The 26324-nt window shown below is 51.9% G+C and overlaps 1 protein-coding gene across 5 annotated transcripts in view; it reads right to left on the minus strand.

The window, feature by feature from the left end:
- The window catches only part of VPS13A (vacuolar protein sorting 13 homolog A), a 2994934-nt gene that overhangs the window by 1448611 nt on the left and 1519999 nt on the right, over positions 1–26324 (minus strand). The gene's annotated exons all lie outside the window — the stretch shown is intronic.

Raw genomic sequence — 26324 nt, forward strand, 5'->3', positions numbered from 1 at the left:
GCCGTCTCCACTACTACTAACTACCATCTTAAAGTATTGAGACAAGTAGCCCCGCTTATATCGGTGGAAAATCGTATAAAACTAGTAAGAGCAGTGATTCTGCCACGTGTTGACTACTGTAACGCCCTACTAGGAGGAGCCAGTAAGGCAAACGTTCAGCAGTTGCAGAAAATACAAAATGCAGCGGTACGAATCATCTTTCAGATGAAAAACTCTGAACCTACCAGCACTGCCAGAAGGAGACTCCATTGGCTCCCGGTGGCTGCCCGTATTCAATTTAAACTGCTCACCACGTGTCACAAATGTATCTTTGGCAATGCCCCTGCATACTTGAAGGAGAGGATTAAAAACCACCAACCAAATAGATGCTTAAGATCTAAGGAGGGCTCCCAGTTAGTAATACCACGTACTCACAGGGCCCGTGGACTAGGGCGGGCGTTTCATGTGCAGGGCGCCCAAGCCTGGAATATCCTGCCAATCAGGTTACGTAAAACCGAGGATCATCATCTTTTTCGCAAACAGCTAAAAACCATCCTGTTTAGCTAAGACTGTCTTAGCATCTGCACCTTCCTCTGTCTTTCGGCGCCTGGATGCCCACGGGCTTTGGCGCCTTACAAATTCAAATAACATAACATAACATGAGTATTGGGGTCTGGTGTTGCTCTGTCAACTTTAGCCATATGGAACAATAGCCAGGATGCAGTCCCTTTGATTCTCCTGCAGGAAAGTTAATACCTTCCCCAGGTGCAAAGAAACTTCCCCCAAGGATGTCTTCAAGGAACTGGTGCTTCAAAGTCAGTACTGAGATAACAAAGCCACCCTCACACCAGGCTGCTGATCAGTGGAGACACTTTGATGCATGGGAAGTAGCTGAGTGAGATGAGCCAGGAAGGAAAAATGGGCTGAGAGAAGGGTCCAACGATCTTGGTTCCAAAGGTTCTTTGCTTGTACTGTCCCCTCCATTTCCTGCACTCTGGGTGTGACGTTAAAAGGCAAAGGGAACTTTTTAGGACAAAATGGATTGTATCCCCGATAGCAGGCTTGTTTTGGGTCAATTCCCTGGGACATTTTGCGTATAAAAGGTGAGGGATGCCCCCTCATTCTTTGATCCATCTTTGAAAGACAATCAAGAGGAGAAGGATACACTTTTGGACCTCTTTTGGAATTACAGTCAATTCCAAAGTCCTCTGCTTAAGGGTGAGGACAGAAGGCATCTAACGCAGAGAAGAGCTCCACCCCCCCATTCATTCACAGGGAACAGTGGGGGTGAACTTCTGTGGACCAATGCCTCTCTGATCGCTGTAGCACTCGAACCAGGACCCTGCATTGGGCATGAAGGTGCCACCCAACTTGCTGTAGTAAAATGTATAACTGAATGACTTACCTTGCCTCCAAGTCCCTGAACTGGGTCTTGCAGCAACAACCAAACCAAGGAAGCAACACCTGGCTCTCCCTGCATCTTGGAATCACATTGAAGCTGGTTTGGGCTCCTTTAGCACCCTCCAAGCTGCTGCGCCGAAACCGCCAGTCATCTCCAACCTTGACGATCAACTGCCTCTGCATCTCCTAGTTTCACTAAAGACCGAAGCCCTACTACCTCCATATCTGAAACCTGTCAAGCCCTCTAGCGCCCTCCAACTTGACACTGCTGCCCACTGCCTGGTCATCAACTTCTTTTAGCTCAAAACCCACACAAAAAACTGTTGAGCCAGCTGAGCCCACTCACTGATGAAGGCCAGTCTAGGCTTCTCTGCACCCAAAGTGGCCAGCTCTTGCAGCGCCCTCCTACTCAAAATTGCCTGCCATCCCCAGTGTCTTCGACCTGCAATCCGAGGCCACTGCCAAACGTCACTGCATTGTTGCACCAAGCACCGCTGCTTCCAAACTCAACACCGCCCGGCACCGAAAGCGTTCAGACTCAGGGTTTGACATCGGAAACCTGGCTCAACACAGTTAGGCCCCAAAGACAAGAATACAATATTGGCAAGAGGCCCTGTCCTCCTGGTCTACTTTAGGGACCATAATGACTTTTGAGCCCCCATTCTTTACACATTCCAGTCCAAGAACCTTGAACACTGTTGCTCAATCTAATTGCCCAAACACCCCTGCTCACCTACCAAGAGCGCCCTTTCTCAAAAGTCTGCATCCTCTGTGTTTTCTTTTACAGGGTTGGGTATTTCTAGTGTTTTCTGATTAGTTGTTCGTATTTTAATTTCTTTAATAAAAGTTTCTATTTTTATAGAACCTTGATTGGACAGTCTTATTTTGGAATCATTGTACTTAAGTTGTTTCAGTGTTTCTACTGTTATCAGCTCATGCCCCTACTGAAGATGTAGCCTTCTCTCAGCCAACGCCACCAAAAGAGGTGGAGGTATAACTTTTGGGCTACGTCTGTTTCACTATTATGGCTAGAATCAATGCTAGTTTAGTAGTAGTGTGGGGCTGAGTAAGCGGTTAAACAACTGCTCTTCCACGCGCTCCTGCAGAGTTGAAGTTATTTCATTACAAAAACATTGTATGACCAATGGATTCATCCCTTACCAAACTGCAGGCAATGTGATCTACTGGGTTGAATATGGAACTGAGTTTTCCTATATCATAGTATCTATAAACTCAATAAAAACTGTTTAAAAAAGAAAAGAGAAGAGAAGGAGATCGAGGAAATCGATAAGGGGGTTGGTGGAAGAGTTATTGAAAGAGCTGCAGAAGTGGTAAAAGAGGGAAGGAGGTGGTGAAAGAAGAAAATAAAGAGGTGGGGTAGTTCAGCATCAGAGATGAAGGGATAGAGAGAAGTGTGTAGTGGGAGCAGACTATTGTTAAGGAGAGCGAGGAGGGAGATTGTCCATTTATCCAGAGGCAGAAAAACAGTAGCAAGGGGTGGAAGGTGATGGGCACTAAGATACAAACCCTCAGGTGGGGTTGAGGAAGAAGACTTTAGACAAGATAGAAGAGTGACAAATACTGGGGAAAGTGGCTGGGTGAGAGGCTAATGAGAAGCAGAGTGAGATCCCTGCCAGGATTTTAGAGTATCCTCGGTCATCCTGTGTCTCCAATGCTTATTAGAAGACCCACCACCGAAGACCCCAACATAGTCCAACCATAAGATCTAAATCTAGAGATGAAACTAAGGACAAAGCTTGCCCCGGTAATGGCAGAAGAGGGCTAACAGATCCCCTTAACCTCAGCACTGTGAACCAAAGAGAAAATACCCCTGAGAAGAACATAAAAGAAGGATGTGGAAGCTCTTAAGCCCAAGACTAAAAGTGTAATAACATTTGTGGTAACCTGCTAGGAGAGACCTGGTGCCGGACTTACTGAAAATGGAAATTTTTTTTGTTGGTTACTTCAAAATTCTTGAGACCCTTGCTTCTCTGCCTAACTGCAGCACTCCCGGCACATCCTGAAATATAGTGATTTCTCTTTAGTAGTTCAGACCCTACCAGTTTATAATTTATTGTCCATTTGTACATAGACCTTAATAAAGCTTTTTGTCTGGCTTTTGTGTCGAACAATGTCAACCGTGTGACGGTGATAAGATTATGCAGTCAGCATTTACTAGATTTATCAAATTTCCTGTGGCCATGCACGAGGCAGCCCTCCAATCCTGTTTTTGCATTTAATTCCAGAAATTGTTTTTTTTCCTAAATTCTGAATGGGGAAAATATAAAATAAAAATCAAAGAATCCAAAAGGGAAAGAACAGGACTGGATGGTGTGTGGAGCCAGGAATGAGACGCAGATACAGAGGAGACATATCTGTGGGTACAAACTTTTATTAAAGCAAAACGGGATTGGAAAATTCCTCTCTATCCCTAATCTAGGAGGTATTTTCCCTACCTCAATCAAAACAAATGGGTCTGTCCTTTGTCAAGATGTCCAAACAAAAAGTATGTCCCGTGTCTGTAATCCTATTCTGGCCCCCACACTCTAAAACTAACATAAAGGTCTAAAGGGTATTGTGTCTTGATTTCTCAAATATTCAAATCCACGCTCTACCCTTGGTGTATTCACAGTTCTCAGGGAAACGGCTTCCTTCCCTAGGTTTTCTCTTCACCTTTAATATTCTGCACCTTTTAACCTTCCTTGTCAAACTTATCTCCCACATTTACAATAGTTTATAATCTTAAGGCCATTGTTCTTCCATGAGATTCTCTTTACATTATAATTTGCACACACACTTGTCTTCACCTGGTGTACTCCCCTGCCAGGACTTTATTAAACAAACACTTAACTTCACCTTTAACATTAGCCAATCGCTGGTTCATTAAACCTTGTTTCATACTGTTCTCTTCATCACATATTTCCGTTTCCTCAAAAGGGTCCTTTGCCTCTTGTCCAGGTACCTTCAAGTTTACTTTGTTTTCTCCTTTAAGATCGGGTTGCAATTACCCTGGAAGGGAATGGAGAGCATGCAAATTTCCCCAATGATGTCATCTGATCTCTGCGAGGGTAACCTCCCCCCAAGTGGTCCTCCCTTATATAGCAGACCTGAGGTTCAGGATCAGGTAATGGCTGCCGTCCCCTGGCCACATAGGAGGAAGCTATATCAGTAAAAGAAGAGATGACATCTCCTGATTAATCTCAATGGCCTTCTACCACACTGCCACTGAAAACTTAGTTTTGCATTTGCATACTGACAGCATGTCCATCTTGAATTAGATCTACAAATTCAAACCTGCATGTATTAATCAGATTTCCTTACATATGTGCAGACTGCAGCATACCAGTATGGCAGAAACATTAGGTAGAACTTTTTTACAGGCCTCATAATTTGACAAGGTGATGTAGTGGATGACCCCACCTTGCTCAAAAAAATTAAGACCGATCCCCTAACGTCTTTAAGGCACTCTTCCCCCCCCCCCCAGGAGTCCATAGGGTTAGCAGACATGGGAAAGTGTGGGAAAGTGTGTTAAGTGTGGCAAGAAGCTTATTGGTGGACATTTGCTTTGCCAGAGAACGAAGCACTTACCTCTGGTAATATTCGTTCTGATGGATTAGTCCTTTCCCTCACAGATACCTCAGCTGAGATATTCTATCTCCATCTGACTTCAGAAACGTTTTCACCTGGCAGAGGGCATAGCATGGCTCAGTGTCTGGTCCACCTGGCGCAGTTGCATTCCGAGGCGCTAGACATGAAATTGGGACCAGTATATATTGAGTCACTGCACCCCATTACCTCGGTTCTGTCTTTTCCCCCAGCATTCAGCAGCCGAGAGACAGCAGAACAGAGGTGTTCGAAATAGCCACCAAGGCAGATATGGACGTGCAATGAAGAGTCCACGGGATGAAGGACTAATTAATCAGAAACAACGTTACCAGAGGTTAGACATTTGTTCTGCTAATGTATTCCTTCCTCCACAGATTCCTCATATTAAATGGAATTCCAAAAACAGTACAGAGGCCTGGACGAGGGAGGGGCGTGAGAACATCACTTACATCAGGACACCCACACAAGGACACCATCGTAAACCAAACCCACAAAGAGCTGCTCATCTTATCTTATATCCCTCGTACAAGAGTCATAATAGCTGTGGGCCTGCTGGAATACTCCTCCATCATATAAAGACGAGATGGAGGAAAAAAACACAGGAAGATGGATCTTCTTAGAGATTAAATTCCAACACAAAGCTAGGTAGGAAGAGCAATCTGACTGTCAAAGTCACTTTCTCTTTGGAGAACACCAAGTACGGAGGTTTAAGGAACAGAGTCTAGCGCTCATCCACTTCTCTTGTGGAAGCGATGGCCACCAGGAAAATCACACTGAGGGTGTGCAGTCTTAAAGTACACAAAGGCAGGGGTTCAAGCAGAGCTCCAAAGAGAAAAGTTAAAACTAAATTTCAATTCCACGCAGGAACAACAAATGTATGCGGGGTAAATCAGTTGCCCAAACCTTAAGAAGACTGCATCACAGTGGATATGATGAAGAATGAGCAGTGTTCTGGAGACATTTTAAAGGCAAAATGATGGCCAGATACCACTTCACAGTGCCGATCTGCAGGTCGAGCCAGGCCAAGCAAAGCAGAAAATTCAGAACAGGATATTGAACAGGTCATAAGGTCTAGGTACCTCAACCTACACAAAAAAGAAAACCTATGCCACCTGCAGGCACAGATAGATTTGGTGGCAAGCCTCAGAGTAGAAAGGAGCACATAAAGGATGAAAATTCGACAGGTCCTACTTCTTATACCTTAGTCTATCAGCAGCCAAGCATAAAGGTTCAAGACGGCCGAGGCTTTGTCAGATGACACATCCCCTCCCTCAACCCCCAAGTGGCAGAACAGGGCCACCTGCACCTGGACATACAGAAGTTCCCTGTACCCCGTCCTACAGTCTCAGCCGAGTGCGATCAGAATCAGCAGAATACCAAGGATTGGAGGAAATGCCATTTACGTTGTTTGATGTTCCAGTTGACAAACACGTCCCCTATAACTCCCTGTCATGGAAATTCCCTGGACCAAAAACACCCGATCTTACAGTTCAAACAGGAAGCAAAGAGGTTCACCAAGAAGACACCACCGGGAGAATCTCTCCTCTAGAACTTCCTGGCAAAGCTTGTACTTGTGGTAGTCAAAAGTATGTCTGCAATAACATTCTCCATCTCAGAAAGATGGGCTGCTATCAGAGATACATTATTCTCCACAGCCCAGAACCAAATGCACCCCTTCCTTGCAGAGGCAACAACCCCACATCACCTCGATCGTTGAAAGAGTGAATGGCCACTGTATTGTCAACCAGGATCAACACACACTTGTCTCATACAGAGGGGAGGAAGGCAATTAGGGCCAGCCTGATATCCCATAGCTCCAGTAAAGTGATATGTTCCTGAGTTTCCATCAGGTATCAGAGGCCTTGCAGGTGAGCACCCCTGCCTTACAAGGAATGCTGTCAGTTGAGGTCATGGTTGCCAAGGCAACACCCCTCAGCATGTTGTTTCACAGGGACAATCGCAGAAGATCTCGAGACACAGCGTCTGAGACCTGTAACATATCTGACATGTCGTCCTAGAACTATGAACCCAGGCTCCGAAGTAACCACTGAAGTGACTTATGCACAACCGTGCTCTGGTACCACCCTGATGAATGAGGCTTTAAGGCCCAGAAGGTGCAGAAAGGAAGAGAATGGAACCAATCTCAGAAACTAAAAGACATTTGTTACCCAATCTTCAGGAGGGAAAGCCATTGTCAGACAGATGTTCAGGACTGCTCTGATTAACTGGAGGGACTGGGAACTGCCAAAATACAGGACTTTCTTGATGTTTATGGAGAAGCCCAAACTGTGCAGGAGGCTGCGTGTGTGGTACAAAAGCGCCAACATCAGGCCCGGGTGCATGTTTAAACAAGTAAATCATCCATGTAGTGGAAGGTGCATATCTTCACCTTCCTGAGACGAGGCGCTACCACTGCCCTTAGTCCAGTTAAGGCCTTTGGTGCCGAGTGAACACTGAACTGCAGAGATTATAACTGGTATTGGGTGTTACCTCAGGTACTTCCTGTGCCTAAAATAAATCGGCAAATGGAAGTAGGCACCCTTGAGGTTCAGGGACACCAATCGGCCCCGGAATTCAAGAGCTTATGATCCATGATGGTGCACAGACCGAGTCTTTCTTCATTACTTTTTATTTTTTTGATATTTGTATGGCACCTATTCACAAATATTTCCAGGCACCACAAGACAGGATGAAGGTTGGGGGGGCATGGGAATCACAAAAGTAGAACAAAGAACAACTTACTCTCTTACCTGGTAACGTTCTTTCGATGGGATGGTCCGACGATGTATTCCATATCTATGACAGGTAATGTCCACAACTGTGCTGCTTCGGAAACTTTTCGGCATCTGCGTCCTGCGTTGACCTCCTCTGACGGCCGACGTCACCCGATATGATAAGTAGGACGCACGATGCCCGTAGCCTCAGTTGTCGTTTTTTACCAGGAACGTGTGACACCAGTTTTCTGCCAGTCAGACACACAAGGCCTTGCGGAACGCAAGCTGCAATCGCATACGAAATTCTGCAGCAGGGAAGGTAGGGAGGGAGCGATATGGAATACTTCGTCGGACCATCCCATCGAAAGAACGGTACCAGGTAAGAGAGTAACTAGTTCTTCGAGGGGATTGGGTCCTCCGACGTATTCCATATCTATGACAGACTCCCAAAGCAGTACCATGCAAGGAGGTGGGAAAAGAATTTAGAACACAAATTTAGCATGCCCAATCAAATTGCGGAATAAAGGACTGCCTTGCCAAAGGCCAGTTCCTGCCCCCGGATGGAATCGAGGGAGTAGTGACGTACAAAAGTATGTACCGAAGCCCAGGTGGCTGCATCACAGATGTGACGAATAGGAACACCCCTCTGCAGGGCAGTAGACGCAGCCACTCCCCTGGTAGAATGGGCCCGCAAGCCAGCCGGATGGTCCTTACCTGCCAAGCGGTAACACTCGGAGATAGCTAAAATAATCCAACGAGACAAAGTCTGTTTCGTCACAGCTTGCCCCAAACGATTTCCAGCGTAACCAATGAAAAGTTGTTTGTCCACTCTGACCCGGGACATGCGTGAAATATAAAAACTCAATGCTCTCCTAGGATCAAGCGTATGGAGCCTCTCCTCTTCCTTACCAGGATGTGGAGGAGGATAGAACGCCGGAACAACAACCTTCTGGCCCAAATGAAATTCCGAAACCACCTTCGGAAGAAAGGAAGGATGAACTCGAAGGACAACCCTGTCCTTATGAAACACAGTGAAGGGTGGTTTAACTGAAAGTGCCTGTAACTCACTCACTCTGCGAGCGGAAGTAACCGTAACGAAAAACACAGTTTTCAGAGTTAACAGTCGCAAAGGGCAAGAATGCAAAGGCTCAAACGGAGCACCCATAAGAAACTTAAGAACAAGGTTCAAATCCTAACCGGGCACCAGAAAAGGTGACGGAGGGAACACATTAGTGAGCCCTTTCAAAAACTGAGAAATTAAAGGAATCTTAAAATAGGAACATTCTTCAGACGAGCGCTTAAATATGGACAGCGCCGCCAGGTAACCTTTAATGATCCCCACTTGCAAGTCCCTGTGGGTCAAGGAAAACAAAAAAGACAGAACCATGGGAATATCACACTCAAAAGGATCCACATTCTTAACTCTGCACCAGTCGCAGAACTTACGCCAACGGCAACGGTACAGAGACTTTGTTGCCGGCTGCCTGGCCGAGAGTGTTAGGCAGAAACCTGTGCAGTTCCCTTAGGGACCACTGCAAAAGATTTAAGACTACAGGTGTTAGCAGAAAACCCACTTGGTAGCAGTCTGTACCACCCAGATTTACCTGGTAGCTGTGGCTGAGCAGTCAGACTTCCCTCAAGAAGAGTTATGCAGTATGCAAAGTATACTCAATAGGCACTCAGATACAATAATACAAGCAAACACTGAGCAGAGCTTTGGTATCAAAGTATATAATTATTTATTTAAAAACACACAGTTGAAACACTCCAGCACTCTTATTGTAAAATATTCTAAACACAGTTACTATGGAACAAGTTACTTACCTGTAACTGTTGTTCTCCAGCATGGGTCTGGCATGGATTCACATGCTCATGAATATTCCCCGTCGTCAGGCTGGGAATCCTCGGTAAAAGAAAAAACCAGTATCAGTTTCGTTTCTGATCTGTCTTTCGTAGTAATAACCAATCACTGGTCTCTGCGTCATACTGACCACAGCCAATGACTGCCCTCTACCTAAGCACCGCCTCTGGCAGCCATCTTCAGATTTGGAAGCACGTGAAGTGGCAGTATGACCAAGTGAAGAGCCGCAGAGGGGTAGGCGGGAGGGTTCGCATGTGAATCCATGCCAGACCCATGCTGGAGAACAACAGTTACAGGTAAGTAACTTGTTCCTTCTCCAGCATGGGGTCTGGCATGGATTCACATGCTCATGAATAAAGAATACATAGCAGTACACACAAGCACAACCACGGGAGGTGGCAAAGGCTCAACATTAAGCATTACATCAAACTCAACATCGAGCAATCTTACCTCCTCACCAGGCTCACCTCAGGCGAACAGGTTGTGCAGCACTGCTTGGCCGACCCTGGACTCCTCCCTGGAATCCCGATCGACGCAGTAGAATTTCGTGAAGGTGTGCGTCGACCTCCACGTAGCAGCCCTGCATATGTGCAGCAGGGGCACACCAGAAAGGAACGCCGTGGTAGCTGCGATCGCTCTGGTGGAATGGGCTCTCGGACGGACAGGCAGCGGTCGGTTTGCCAACCGATGACAGTACATGATACAGCCGGAGAGCCATCTGGAAATGGAAGCCTTCGAGAGAGCCTTTCCCTGATTGACAGGTCCAAAGTTCACAAAGAGTTGTGACGTCTTCCGAAAACACTTCGTGCGGTCCACGTAGAACTTCAGCGCTCTAGCCACATCCAGCGAGTGCAAAGTCCTCTCAGCCGGCGACGAAGGCGACGGGAAGAACACAGGCAACACCAAAGGTTTGTTGAGATGGAAGTCCGACGGTACCTTGGGCATGAAGGAGGGGTGCGTCCTGAGCACTACCCTCGTGTCGTGAAAAGTCAAGTACGGGGCCTTGCAGGAAAGGGCCTGGATCTCTCCCACCCGTCGTGCGGAGGTGATGGCCACAAGAAACGCTGTTTTCCACGACAGAAACTTCAACGGGGCCGAGTGCAGAGGCTCGAACGGAGGTCCCATGAGCTTGGTCAGCACCACGTTGAGCTCCCACGCCGGGGCCGGCGCCTTCACCGGCGGGAACGATCTGAACAGTCCCTTCATGAACTCTTTCACCAGACGATGAGACCACAAGGACGTCCGGCCCGTGGTTCTGGTGTATCGGGAGATCGCAGCAAGATGAATGTTGATGGACGCGTGTGCCAGTCCAGCTTTGGCCAGCGTCAGCAGGTACGGCAGTACCTGGGGAGCCGTAATCCGTAGAGGGTTAATCTTCTGTGCGTGGCACCAGACAGAGAACCTCTTCCATTTGTGTCCGTAGCATTTAAGAGTCGAGGACGCCCTGGCCTTTGCAAGAACCTCTCTGCAGTCGGCCGGTATGTCGTATCCTCCAAACTCTAGCGCTGCAGGAGCCAGGCCTGCAAGTTCAGCGATTTCGGGTCGTGGTGGAGGATGGCGCCTCCTTCCCTGGAGAGTAGATCCGCGTCCACCGGCAGCTTGATTGGCGGGGACGCTGAAAAGTCCAGAAGGTCCGGGAACCATATCTGCCTCGGCCACGCAGGTGCGACGAGGATCATCCTGCACCGTGACCTCTTGAGCTGGTTGACGAGCCGGATTAGCAGTGGCAAAGGAGGGAACGCGTAGAGGAACAGGCCCTCCCAGGGGAACGAGAAAGCATCGCCCATGCTCCTCGCCTGGGGAAACCTGCTGGCGAACCTCCGGCACTTGGAGTTCGTCGCCGTCGCGAACAGGTCGATCTGGGGTGTGCCCCACCGTCGGAAGAGGCGATCCACTAGATCCTGCCGTAGTTCTCACTCGTGGCACGAGCGCAGCTCCCTGCTGAGTGAGTCGGCGATGGTGTTTTTTATCCCTGCCAGATGAAACGGCACCAGAAACATCCTTTGGGCGACGGCCCAATGCCACAGGTCCTGCGCCTCCTTGGACAGCGCTGGAGACCTGGTTCCACCCTGTTTCCTGATGTAAAACATGGTGGTGGTGTTGTCGGTGAAGATCCTCACCACCTTGCCCTTGAGGGACGGAAGGAAGGACCTGAGGGCCCAGAACACTGCACGGAGCTCCAGGACGTTGATATGGAGGAACTTCTCCGTCGGGAGCCAAAGGCCTCTCGCCTGCAGATTTTCGGTGTGCGCTCCCCACCCTTCCAGGGAGGCATCCGTGGTCACTGTCTCCTGGTGGTCTGGGGTCTGGAAGTCCATGCCCGCCGTCAGATGCGTGCGGTTGCCCCACCACCGGACCGCTCGGCGGAAACTCTCGTTGAGTGTGATCCTCTCCTCGAAGCCGCCCGTCGTTTGGATCCAGCGCGCGTCCAGGAACTCCTGCAACGGGCGCATCCGGAGCCTGCACATGGGAATGAGGTAGATGCAAGAAGACATCATTCCGAGGAGGGACTTGATGGACCTCACCTTGGCCGCGTCGGAAACCAACATCCGCTGTACCTTGCCCAGGATGGACCTGGTCCTTTCCTCCGACGGGGAGGCCAGAAGGGACACTGTGTCGAGCTTCGCTCCCAGAAACAGTGCGTTTTGCGCGGGTACCAGGTGGGACTTGGCGTAGTTCACGGAGAATCCCAGGTCCGTGAGAAGTTGGACGGTCCTTGCCGTGTGCTCCACGGCGAGCTCCCTCGTCTTGGCTCGGATGAGCCAGTCGTCCAGGTAGGGGTAGACGTGGATCCCCTGGCGGCGCAGCTGCGCCGCCACCGGTGCAAGGCACTTGGTGAATACCCTGGGTGCCGACCGTAGTCCGAAGGGGAGGGCTTTGAACTGGTAGTGACGCCCTTGGACCACAAACCTGAGGAATTTTCGGTGCCCCTTTAAGATGGGAATATGGAAGTAGGCATCCTCCAAATCCAACGACGACAGGAAGTCTCCTTCCTCCAGCTGCTCCAGGACGTGCTGGAGGGTGACCATCCGGAACTTCTGCGCCTTGATGAACTTGTTCAGACGTCGCAGGTCTAGGATGGGGCGCCATCCTCCCGTCTTCTTCTTCACGAGGAAGTATCTCGAGTAAACTCCGGAGCCCCGAAGCCTCTTTGGGACGAGTTCGATAACGCCCTTCCTGAGCATCGCCTTTACCTCCAGGAGAAGCTGAGGGACGTGAAGCTCTTTCCTGGCCACAGGGGGGGACGCGCGGGCACCTTCTTTGAAACTCGAGCGCGTGGCCCCGGGCTAAGGCGTCCAGCACCCAAAGGTCGGTGGAGATGGACTCCCACACGCTGACAAAGCTCGCCAGCCGGCCTCCCACCGGGGTGCTTCGGTGGGGGCCCGACCCCACGGCCGGTTCAATCCTGTTTCGACGAGGCTTTGCCGCCTTGACCTCCTTGGCGACGACGGCGGGATCCGCCAGACTTGCCTCGTCCTCTGTAGGCCTCCTGAGACGACGAGCGGGCCGCTTGACGGTAGGTGGAGAAAGCGCCGCCGGAACCTTTGGAGGCGCCCTTGCCTCCGCTGCTCCGAAAGGGCGTCCGTCGTTGCTGCAGAACCCCAAGGGCCCGGGCCGTCTCAGTGTCCGCTTTAATGGCCTGAAGGGAATCGTCCACTGTTTTCCCAAACAGGTTGTTCCCATCGAACGGCATGTCCAGGACTCTGGTCTGTACGTCTTGACGGAAGTCCGTAGCCTTGAGCCATCCACGCCGCCTAAGACACACGCCGTTGCCCAACTGGCGAAACCCAGTGTCGGCGATGTCTGTCGCAATAGTGATGGCGTGGTCCGACGCCACCTCGCCTTCCTGTAGGATCTCCAGGGCATCCACCCTCTTGTCGTCCGGTAGGAAGTCCAGCAGGGGAGCCAGTTTGTACCATAGCTCCCTGTCGTAGTGGGCCACGATAGCCAAGGCGTTGGCCGCTTTAATCATCGTCGCTGCAGACGAGATGACCCTGCGTCCCATAGCGTCCAATTTCTTTCCCTCGCCGTCCGGTGGGGAAGTCGATGTGGAGCCCGCACCCCCCCCGCTTTCTTCCTGGCCGCCGCGGAGACGACGGAGTCCGGGGTAGGCTGCGCCCAGAGGCACAGGGGGGCCGAGTCCGGGACCCGGTACTTCTTCTCGTACCGGTCTCTTCTAGCTGGCGTCGTGGAAGGGTTCTTGAGGAGGGCGAGGCCCTCATCCCAAATGTCGTCCAGTAGAGGCACCGCGAGGACCGTCTTCCTCTTGGCCTCGCGCCGTTGATAAAGGAATCCTTCCTTTTTCTTCTCCTCAGGGCAGAGTTGGAAAAGCTCGGATGCCCTGGCGATCATGGAGTGGAACGATCCAATCTCGTCGGGCGGAGAAGCCCTGGTGGGAGGTGACGACGGTAGATCCTCGTCGTATACCTCGTCGTCCGTACCCGTCGCTGCCATGTCAGTCCCCGTATCATCCCCTCGGGTGGACGGGGAGGAGGGCTGGACGGAGCGCGACGGCTGAAAAGGAGGTGGAGGGTGAATCCTTCTTTTCTTGGGCGGGGGAGCACCAGAAGGTCCCGGTTCAGGATCCCCGACGGGAGAGGTTCCTCCGTCGGCAACGGTAGTCTCGTCCTTATCTCTGAACATAAGGACTGTATAGCCAACAAAATGGCCGCCGAGTTGTCTTGCGGCACTGGCAGAGGGGAATCCGACGGGCGATCAGGGGCCCCGTCGGCACCCTCGACGATGTCGTCGTCACCTGCGTCGGGAACCATCCCGACGGGCCGGTCTTCTTCCACGCCAAGGCCGTGGTTTAAGACCTCAATCAGCTCTTCCTCTGAGGTTGAGGCCGAATCTACGACGACGCCCTGCCCCCCCTTTTTCTTCCCCGCCGGGGGTTTCACGGGGGTCCTATCGATGGGCACAAAAGAGGTCTCCCTCTGAGGTGGCAGGGAGACTCTGAGCCCCGAGGTCGCCACCACTGGTGTAGCCTCCACAGGCTGAGCCAGGGCCGCCACGACAGTTTCGATAGAGGGCTTGGCCGGATGGATTAAGGCCTTCACCACCTTAGGTGCGCTCACCGCCTTATCCTTGAGGGGGGGACACTGCCTCGCTCCCCCTCCGATGGGGCCTTCGAGCTCGACCGGGGCCTCTCCAGGAGCTTTGCCGGGTGCTCGCCCTTCCTCTTACCCGACCCAGAGCGTTGGCTCGTGGCTGAAGGTGCCGGGGAGGGTGCGCCCTGCCTGGCGCCCGTAGAGCCCGACCGTTCGGCGCTCCCGGTGCCAGCGGACTCGCGGTGCTTGGCCTTATGTTGGACCCCTGTCGCCGGGGCGTCCTCAAAGGTCTTAGGATTTCTTCCTCTTCTTCTCGCCTGACGGGCTCTTCCCTTCCAGCCAGTTGGCGAGACGTTGATGGCAGTCCTTCATGGTCCGCTCCGACATATTGCCGCAAAACGCACAGTCCTTCTCCACGTGCGTCTTGTCCTCATGTAAGCAGTAGAGACAAAAAGAGTGTTCGTCCTCCTTAAAGACGTTCTGCAGCTGGCATCCAGGGCAGATCCTGAACAGCTTTCCGGGCGTCGAGCTTCCCTTCTCCTGGGCCATGTCCGGGCCTGAGAAACTTCTGGAGTCCTCCAAAAGCGTAGCTCGACGAAATCTTCACCCTTGAGGGGCGCAGACGAATCCGACACGGGTTCCCGTTGATCGGATGGAGAGTCGGTGGAGCTTGAGGCCCTTTTGACCGAAAAAACGAAGTTTTTGAGAAAAAACGTGAAAAAATTGCACTAACGCTCGAGAGCAATAGCACGAGGATCCCAACACATGAACGTGCGGTAAAAATCTGAAGATGGCTGCCAGAGGCGGTGCTTAGGTAGAGGGCAGTCATTGGCTGTGGTCAGTATGACGCAGAGACCAGTGATTGGTTATTACTACGAAAGACAGATCAGAAACGAAACTGATACTGGTTTTTTCTTTTACCGAGGATTCCCAGCCTGACGACGGGGAATATTCATGAGCATGTGAATCCATGCCAGACCCCATGCTGGAGAATATGATATATACACCCCTTTCTCCCTATTAGAAAATCACAGTAAGACACCACTTATTTTCATACATAGGTGAGCGCTTAACTAGATTGCACTCTAATAAGTTTGTTATGAAGAGGTCCACCACTCTATGATTCCAGAACACGGTTAGCAAGGCAGAGAGCAAAAAGTCACTGGTGAGCCAAATTCCAAAGGCTGGGCCCACTCTTAGAGAGAGCAGAGCACAAATACGCCCAAGATCACACAGTTACACTAGGCTTAGAAAGTCTTGCAGAGGGTTCAGAAAAGATTTTAGGGAGGCTTAGAAAAGTTTAGGCAGGGTGTCCCAGGCTAACCCAGGTTCGAAAGCCGGGGGCTAAATCTACCCCGTACAGTCGGTTGCAAGGGAAGCCAGGCAGGACACGGTACCTTAAGTGGGAAGGATCCTCCAGCGGTGGCAGTTGTTCCTGGTAATGGTTGCAAGTTGCGTCGTCGTCCAGGGGAAGAGAAGATCTCGACTTGGAGGAAAGGTCGTTGCACTACCAGGGCAGAAACCAGCCGCAGAGTTTTCCGGTTAAAGGTGGTACCTTTGTCTCGCGGTCGTGGTAAAACGTGGTATCCCGGTTGCCGGGGTGCTTAGCACAGGCAAGGCAGCCACGAGATACGTCGGGAAAGCGAAAAGACAGTGAAACTGGTTATCCCCACCAGTCAAAGGAAGAAGACTCTCCGGCGGGAGATCTCCTCTGTTGTTTGGGAAAAAGTGGTGAGACGGTCCAGCAGGGCTCCGCCGGTCGTAGTGTCGTGGCAGGTCGGCTCAGCTTCTCCCTCGTCCTATTCTTAGGTCCTGTGGCGACTTCTGAAGTTCCAGGTCAAAAAGTGGAACAAAGGGCTCGACTTGGGTTGGAGTCACAGAAGGGAACACAAACGCCAGTTTAGAATCATGTTTTGGCAAAAAATACCAACCGGAGAATTAATATTAATTAAATAAACCGGCGGTATGTTCGAGGCTACCGTAAATAATTAAAATAAAGATAGTAGCCTAAAACAATGGGAAATCCCATAGGAAAATATTCGCGGTTGAATATAAAAAGTAGTATCCACTGCCACCAGCCAAAACTCGATCAGTCGATCAGGGGGACGGAGACGTGCCCCCTCGACTAACAGACCCTGGGGCAATCGAATTGCCCCAGCCAGTACGTCCACAATATGATGGTTTGTACTGGTTCTGTTTGGAATTTAAGACTAGTAAAGTCAATGGTGACTTTACATGCCCTGGGAGAAAGTAGTCAGTCCCAGGGTATGGAGTCTATACTGGGGGGTCACTATGACACCCCTGTGTTACTGCACGGAGGGTGCTGTGTAACACACATCTCAAATCATGTCCAAGAGTGAGGGTAAAAGAGTCTCACTCTTGGCAGGAGAAAAAAATAAACCCCAAAAATCCAGCAAAGCTGCTGGGGGACTCACTAGGTTAGGAAATTCAGCCTAAACAGAGAATTCTCCCTAACATAGAGCAACACCTCCAAAACGTCTTCAGGGAGGTCCCAATCCTTATACCTCAACCTTTCAGAAGCCAAGCGTGAAGGTTGAGGGATCTGACCTCTGGATGGAGAACCTGACCCCCCCTTCCGTGAGAGCAGATCGTCTCAGTAGGGAAGACGACGAGGAGGGCAGATGGACAAGTCGAGAAGGTCCGGGTAACACGTCCTCCGGGCCCACGCCAGAGCAATGAGGATCATCCGGGAACCGAACCTCCATAACCTCCGCAGTACTTGCGGGATGACGGGGACTGAAGGAAACGCGTACAGCAGTGGAAATGACCTCTCCACCACAAACGCGTCTCCTAAGGCTCCTTTTGGAGGAAATTCCCACGAGCAGAACCTTTCGCACTTCCGGTTGACACTGTAGGCGAAGAGATCCACTTGAGGGGTCCCCCAAAGGCCGAAGATCTCCAGGAGAATCTCCTGAGCCAGCTCCCACTCGTGAGAGATCATGCTCTGCCTGCTCAGAGCGTCCGCCGTCTCGTTGTCGTCTCCGGCCAGATGAAGTGCCGAGATCGAAACTTCCTGCTGGATGGCCCAGAACTCGAGCTGCATCGCCTCCCTGCACAGAGGAAGTGACCCTGCCACCCCTTTTTGTTGAGGTAGTGCATGGCCACCGTGTTGTCCGTTAGAATCAGGACACTCTTTCCTCGCACAGTCGGCAGAAAAGCCTTCAGGGCTAGCCTGACGGCCCTCAGCTCCAACAGATTGATATGGAGTCTGGACTCCGACGGAGACCAACGACCGCTGACTGTCAGCTCGTTGGCATGAGCTCCCCATCCCGTGAGGGATGCATCCGTCACGATCGTCACCTCCGGCCAGGGCAGCCAAAATGGGGCCCCCTTCATCAGATTGCCTTCGACGGCCCACCACAGAAGGTCCTGGGCGACCGAGGGCGGCACCTGAACAGGGTCTGACATCCTGCCGGAGGACTGAGACCACTGGAGCTTGAGTGCCCACTGCAAAGATCTCATCTGCAACCTGGCCTCTGGCACCAGAAGAATGCAGGATGCCATGAGGCCTAGCAGTCTCAAGAACTCGGACGCTGGGAGAGTCTGGGCAAGTTGAAACTTGTGCACCATCTGCTGAATGTGAAGAGCCCTCACCTGGGGAGGAAAACACTGCCCCAGGGATGTGTCGAGCACTGCTCCGATGTACTGGAGTCGCTGCGTTGGTGTCAAATGGGACTTATTTAAATTGAGGGAGAAGCCCAGCCTGTGAAGGGAGTGGCAGGTGACGGACAGATGATCCAGGACTTGCTTGGGAGAGCTCCCCCTGATCAACCAATCGTCCAGGTAGGGGTAGACGTGAATTCCCCCTTTCCTGAGATGCGCTGCCACCACCACCATGAGCTTAGTGAAAACCCTCGGGCAGAGGTCAATCCGAATGGCAGGACCCAAACCTGAAAGTGCGAGTCGCCAACCGCGAACCTTAGGTATTTGTTGTGCTTGGGATGGATCGGCATATGGAATTAAGCATCCTTGAGGTCGAGAGACACCAACCAGTCCTGAGGTTGAAGGGCCTGGAGGACTTGAGAGTAACCATCTTGAACGTGTCCTTCCTGAGGAGTTTTGTTCAAACCACGCAAGTCCATGATGGGTCTCAATCCCCCGTCTTTCTTCGAAATCAAAAAATAAGGGGAATACCATCCCTTGTTCCTCTCCGCTACAGGCACCAGTTCTATGGCGCCTTTCTCCAGCAGGGCTTGAATTTCCTGCGCAAGGAGCGGATCCGGACTCTTCAAAGAGAGGTTCCCAGGTGGATTGTCGCGAGGCCTCTGCCGAAAGGGAAGACAGTAGCCGTGGGTTATGATCTCCAGAACCCACACATCTGAAGTAATGGGACGCTACTCTACAAGATGCTGCGCCAGCCTTCCCCCAACCGGCGAACCATGGGACCTGGCCTCATGACTGAGTGGTAGCGGCTGCGGCGTTGCCCAAAGGCAAAGAGGCAACTGCCCGGCGGCCTTGGCACCTCGAGTACCCTGTTTTCCACCTGTGGCACTCTTACAGTGGCCTCTTTGACTGACAGCTCCTCTCGCTTTACTGAAGGACGAGTAATAGCGAAAGGAACCACCCCTCCATTGTTGTCCCCTAGGACGAAAAGGCTGAGGTTGTCGAACTGCAGCGCCCAACGACTTCGCTGCAGCTTTGGAGGTCTGCAACCTCTCAAGGCTCTCGTCAGCCTTGCTGCCAAAAAGATGTTCACCGTCAAAGGAGCGAACCCCGACTTCCGCAACCACGCAAACCTGCGTATTACGGTGCTCGCCGCCATGGACCGGCTGGCACAATCTGCCATGTCCAAACCCGACTGAACGGCCTCACACATGGCATCCTTGCCATCCTGGACCATAGCAAGGAAACAATCCCGTTCGTCCCCTTCGGGAATATGTTCAGCCGCTAATGCAACACAGTTCCGCAGAGTGTGTGTGAAACGAGACAAGGCACATACGGAGTTGGCTGCCTGAAGCGCCATACCCCCTGAAGAAAACACTTTCTTCGCCCAGCCATCAAAACGTTTGTCGTCCCTATCCGGAGGGATGTAGGATACGACGCCTGCTTTGCCGGGGCCGTAGCCGCCTGCACCACCAAACTCTCCGGAGTGGGGTGCCTGGACAAGTAGCAGGGGTCGCTACTGGCTGGATGGTATTTTCGCGACAAAGACTTGCCCACTGCCGGGAGACGCTCCGGAGCAGTCCAAGCCGCTGCCACCCTTCTCTGCAGAGCCATATGAAACGGCAATACCGGGTCAGTGGGGGGACCAAGATCAAGGATGTCCGTGAGATCATCCTGAACAAACTCCCCTGGGGGAGCCGACCATCCCAAGTACTCAGTGACCCGAGACATAAGGCACCGGTACGAAGAATCGGCATGAGTTCCAGGCTCCGGCCTACAAAACTCCACCTCCGGAGAGGTGTCCAGTCCACTGGCATCATGCAGTGACTGCCTCAGGTCATCAAATTGGCTATGGCCCGAGAGAAGCTGATCAGGCAAGGTAACCGGAACTAAGCACTCATCAGAGCCCTCATCACCCTCTGAAATGTACTCCAGGCGGTGAGCGGAAGACACCTGGGGACCAAAGCTATGCCTGACCTTAGCCAGAGCCTTTCTAGGGGCTACCCCCGTGCCATGGGGCCCCTCTGACACCACCGCTTTGAAAGGCGACGAGGGCGCCGAACGAGTCGGCGCCGGCATTGAGAGAATCGGTATTGAGTGAATCGGCGGCGTCAGCCGCAGCGCCGTCGGCGGCGACACAGGCCTCGCTCGAAGCCAGGGCTCCGAATGTGTCCTTCGACGACCTAGGTGCCGACGACCCCCTCGAGAGCGGAGCCTCGAGAGAGGTTGTCGATGACCTCGGCACCACAGGCGTCAAAATCTTCCTCGAAGACGGCACTGGATCACGCGGTCTCTAGCGCGTCGAGGACCGGGACCTGGAACGGGCATGCCGAGAACAGTTACCCTTGTCCGAGCGGGACCTCTCCCGCGAACCGTGCCGACCACCCGAGCCCGAAGGCGTGCGAGCGGTGTCTCTCGACCGATCACGACCGACCCCGCTCAGAGGCGGAGATGGACCGGTGCCCTGCGATTCAAGCATCGCCAACATCTTCTTCCCGAAGGAAGTCCATTCCTCTGGTGTCGCTTGCATAGTGGGATAAGCGACCCGCCAACGGGCAGAGTCCTCGGAAGAGGACGGCGACCGATGCCGGCGCTTCCGGGAATGCCCCGAAGAGGCAGAGGAGTGGCGAGACCGACTCCTGGAAGGAGACCCACTGAATCATCCGTCGAAAGCCCCGCAGACCTCGACTTCCTGGGCTTAGACACCCTACCTACTGACAACTTCTTCTTGCGCTCCCGCAAGGCCTTGGCCGTGAGCGACTGGCAGTCGACACAGTCGTCCGTGTCGTGGACCTCCCCGAGGCACCAGAGGCAGGCGTCGTGTGAGTCCGTTACCGACATCTTGGACCCACAGTCCCCGCATTTCTTGAAGCCCGGACGCGGGGTTGAAGACGAGGTAGACATCGTCACGAACAGGTTTTCACAAAAACCGAACAGGTTCAAAGAACTGAGAAGAACACAACAAACTCCAAAGAGTCGAGGCATACCGAGATTCACTAAGCGAACACGTTCGCGGAAAAACAGAACTGAGGCTACGGACGTTGTGCGTCCTACTTATCACATCGGTTGACGTAGGCCGTCGGAGGAGGTCCTCGGGGACGGCGCATCGACGTCATCGACGCAGGACGCAGAAAATTTTCCGAAGCAGCACAGCTGTGGATACTAACTGTCATAGATATGGAATACGTCGGAGGACCCAATCCCCTCAAAACGGTTTTATTGGAATTGTGACAATCCTACTGTGCACGTGCATGACAAGGGAATAGTTTCTTACCTGTAACTCCATTTCTCCAGCATTGGTATCTTTCATGGATTCACATGCTTAGAATATTCCCCGTCGTCAGGCTGGGAATCCCTGGTACATTATATAGACCTTTTCCCGTAGGAAAACTTTTTCGACGCTTATGCGTCCTATCCACCTTGTTTTGTATCATGCATGCCCGCGCCGTCAGGGCGTCACGATATAAATACAGGCCCCGCCCCCGCGCTCCCTCAGATTTCGGCCCCCAAAGTAGTGGGGGAACCGGTTTGCATGTTCAGGGGAGGCAGGTGGGCGCATGTGAATCCATGAAAGATACCAATGCTGGAGAAATGGAGTTACAGGTAAGAAACTATTCCCTTCTCCAGCATTGGATCTTTCATGGATTTACATGCTTAGAATAGATTACACAGCAGTACCACTCCCAAAGAGGAGGCGTGCATGCAAACCCATATACCTTGTTCGCAGAGCCCGTTCCCTATGATCATGTATACATCAGTAATAGTTAACACAGGAAAACGAACCACATACAGTCACAAATTCCATAGGATGCAACCCCTCAGCCGGGGCTTACCTTACTGGAACAGGTGTCGAAGCATCGCCTGCCCCATCCGGGTATCTTCGGCATGTTGCTGCGACAGGCAGTAATGGCGGGTAAAGGTGTGTGTAGCCGCCCAGGTAGCCGCCATGCAAATGTCCCTCAGAGGGACTCCGGCCCACAGTGCCGTCGACGATGCCGCTGCTCTAGTAGAGTGAGCTCTTGGCCGTCGTAGAAGAGGTCTCCCTGCCCTAGAATGGCAGTACGAAATGGTAGATGACACCCATCTTGACAGTCCTTGTTTTGAAATGGCTTTTCCTTTAGCACCCAAACCATAGGCCACGAACAGCTGTCTTGTTTCTCTGAACGGTTGCGTACGATGGAGATAAAACTTAAGGGCCCTTTTTACATCCAATGTGTGTAGCATGCGCTCCGCTCCCGAGCATGGCTCCGGAAAAAACGTAGGCAACACAATAGAGGAGTGTTTATGGAACACCGAAGGAGCTTTTGGTATAAACTGCGGGTTAGTGGCTAGGACTACCTTGTTCTTGAAAAATCGTAAGTATGGCGGGTCTACCATTAGAGCCTGAACTTCTGAGATACGTCGAGCTGAAGTGATGGCCACTAGGAAGGCCAATTTCCACGACAGAAACTTTAGAGACGATGATGACATTGGCTCAAAAGGAGGCTTCATAAGAGATGTTAAGACCAGATTGAGGCTCCACTCCGGCGGAAATTTCTTCTCTGGCGGGAAACTCCGAAAGAGGCCTTTAAGGAAGTGTTTAATCAGGCGGTCGCTGAACAAAGGTGCCGAGTGCCGTCGACGAGTAAACCTGGAAATGGCTGCTAGGTGTACTTTTATTGAAGATACCGACAGGCCCTTTTGGGCTAAGAGCAGCAAGTATGGAAGGAGCTGTTCTGGCCTAATCGATTGCGGGGCCAAGCCTGGTTGATCCTCACACCATTGACAGAAATTTTTCCATTTGTACGCGTATGAGGCGTTTGTGGAAGGTGCTCTTGCCGCTTGTAGGATACGCCGACAGTCCTCCGGAATCTTTAGCCGACCAAATTCGGCGAAGTCAGGAGCCAGGCCGTCAACTGGAGGCTGTCCGGGTCGTGATGCCAAACAACACCATCCTGTCGAGACAGAAGGTCGGGGGTCTTCTTGAATCTCATCGGTTCCGCCGCCGCTAAGTGAAGCAGGTCTGAAAACCACACCTGTCTGGGCCAGTATGGGGCCACCAGAATTACACAACATGGGTACCTGAGGATCCATTGCAATGTCCTCCGGACCAGGGGAAATGGAGGGAATGCGTACATGAAATTGTTCGTCCATGGGAAGGAGAACGCATCCCCCAGAGAGCCCTTCTGAGGCCATCTGCTTGCGTACTGATGGCATTTTTTGTTGCTCTTCGTTGCAAACAGGTCTATGGGCGGGTGTCCCCATTTCTTGAATACTTGTTGTAGTTGCTGGTCGTTCAGTACCCACTCGTGAACTTCGTTCATTTCTCTGCTGAGGGCATCTGCTTCCACGTTCCTCACGCCTGGTAGGTGGGACGCCAAGATTGTTATGTTGTGTTGAATGGCCCAATGCCAGATTTTCTGTGCCTCCGTCGATAGGGATCTGGAACGTGTCCCTCCTTGTTTTCTCAAGTAGAACATCGTAGTGGTGTTGTCCGTCATGACACGCACCACCGAGTCCCTCAGTTGCGGAACAAAAGATTTTAGAGCCCATCGCACTGCTCTCAGTTCTAGCAGGTTGATATGCAGGGAGGACTCCTGCAAGGACCACCGGCCTTGTACCTGTAACATATCCAGATGAGCTCCCCATCCGCTCAGCGATGCATCCGTCACCACCGTCTTTTGAAACTCTGGTTCCAGAAGAGGCATCCCTTTCGTTAGATGAGTAGACACTCTCCACCAGCCGAGTGCTTGAACTAGTTGTTCGTCGACGACCAGTCTGTCGGACCAGCGACCTCGGCTCTGCGCCCAACGGTCCGCTAGAAATTCCTGGCAAGGCCTCATAAACAGACGGCAGTTGTTTATTAGCGGAATGCAGGATGACATGGTCCCTAGCAGGGACATGTACTTGCGCACTGAGACCTTGGTACCGCCTCTCCATTCCGAAGCCTTGTTTTGAAGTTTCTGAATTCTTTCGCTGGATGGTCTCACCAGGCTTGTGTGTGTCTGAAACTCCGCTCCTAGGAAGACCAAGGTCCTCGAAGGCTCTACGGAGGACTTGTTGAAGTTGATTGCGAAGCCCAGTTCCTGTAAGAGGGACATTGTGGCTCGTAGACTGTCTCGTGTTTGTTCCTTGGATGAACCTCTGACCAGCCAGTCGTCTAGATATGGATAGACATGATGACCGTCCTTCCTTAAATGGGCCGCTATAGGGGCCAAGCACTTGGTGAACATCCTGGGGGAGGACTTGAGGCCGAAAGGGAGGACTTTGAACTGAAAATGCTTTTTCCCGACGACGAATCTTAAATATCTCCTGTGTCGTGGGCGTATTGGAATGTGAAAATAGGCATCTTGAAGGTCTACAGATGATAGATAATCCATGGGTTGCACCGACCTGATAACCTCTTGGAGCTTTAGCATTTTGAGTTTTAGGCTCTTTAGCCACTTGTTGAGTACCCTCAGGTCGAGAATGGGCCTCCATTTGCCGTTTGGCTTTTTTACAACAAAGAACCTGGAATAAATTCCTTGTCCTTCCTGTGCTACAGGAACTCTCTCTACCGCCCCTTTTTGCAACATAAGCGCCGCCTCTTGTCGTAGGACTCGGAGGTGGGGCTGTGTCGAGAATAAAGGAGGAAGACGCGGAGGCTTGTCTTTGAATTGCAGCGCATGACCCATGCGAATCGTGTCTAGGACCCATCGATCTGTGGTGATGCATTTCCATCGGTCGAAGTGATGAGAGACTCGACCCCCCAGGACGTTCCGAAGGCCGTCATTGGTTGTTGGTTTGCTTGGTCTTCGTCGACGACTGACCTGAGCCTCGGCGTCTGGAGGCTTGATAATCCCTGCTTCTACGAGCCGACTGGGACGCTCTTCTGAACCCTTGTGACGAGTAAGAGGGCCTGTTGAATCCACGGTCCCTCGAGGCTCCAAAGCGGGAGTTTCCAGAAGCACCCCTGAAGGGGCGAAAAGAACGAAAATTTCTACCCGTTTGCAGGGCGCCGAGGGACCTAGCAGTATCCGTGTCTTCTTTCATCCCTTTCAGCGCTTCATCAACCTTTTCGCCAAACAGGTGTTCCCCTTCGCATGGCATGTCCAGGACTTTGTACTGTACTTCAGGACGGAAAGTAGTACATTTGAGCCACGCTTGCCGACGAAGCACTACTCCATGGTTGATTTGTTTGAACCCAGATTCTGCTAGGTCAACTGCGATATTGATAGCGTGGTTCGAGGCCTCTTCGCCATCCCGCACCAGTAACATAGCTGCTTTCCGGTGTTCGTCTGGCAGGTGCTCTAGGATAGGGGCTAATTTGTGCCACATTTCCCTATCATATCGTGACACGATTGCTAAGGAATTGGCTGCTCTTACTGTCGTCGCTCCGACCGAGAGCACCTTCTTTCCAAAGGCGTCCTGTCTCCTAGCCTCGCTTTCAGGTGGCGTTGAACATTTTTGCTGGACCCTGGCCTTCCTAGCCGCTGCCGCCGACACCACCGAGTCAGACAGAGGCTGTGATGTTAGACATTTTGGAGTGGACTCCGGAGCTTTAAACTTTTTCTCAATCCGTCCCTTTATGGCAGGCTCCGAGAACAGATGGCGCATCGTTTTGAGACCTTCTTGCCACACGTGGTCCAGGATTGGGATGGCAAAAACCGATTTTCTCCTTTGACCCATATGGTCAAAAAGGAAACAGTCTTTCTTCTGCTCCTCCGGAATCAAGCCGAATTCGGAACAAGCTTTCCCCATCATTGCATGGAAGGCTCCCACATCATCCGGGGGAGATGGCTGTGACTGGCCCCTCGTAGACTATACCTCTACATCCAAATTCCATGTCGGGTCCCTCGAAGGTGACAGGGAGATGTCTGACCCTGAGTCACCCAGTACAGAATCGGACTCCGACAACTCACCCTCCTCCTGCGCTCGGGGACGATCTTTTACTGCCTGGGGAGCCGATGGCTGTTTCGTCGTCGATCGAGCCGTGCAAGTTTGCTCGTCGACGGAAGGTACAGACAGAAGTGACGATGATGTCCCGGGCTGAGGGAACTGCGTATCCAGCTGCTGCAGGAGCTTCTGAAGAGTATTAGGCACATCCAGAGACAAAACCGTCTGGGGGGT

This window comes from Ambystoma mexicanum, chromosome 6p (assembly GCF_040938575.1).
Source record: "Ambystoma mexicanum isolate Mex_15411 chromosome 6p, UKY_AmexF1_1, whole genome shotgun sequence".
In the NCBI taxonomy this organism is placed as follows: Eukaryota; Metazoa; Chordata; class Amphibia; order Caudata; family Ambystomatidae; genus Ambystoma; species Ambystoma mexicanum.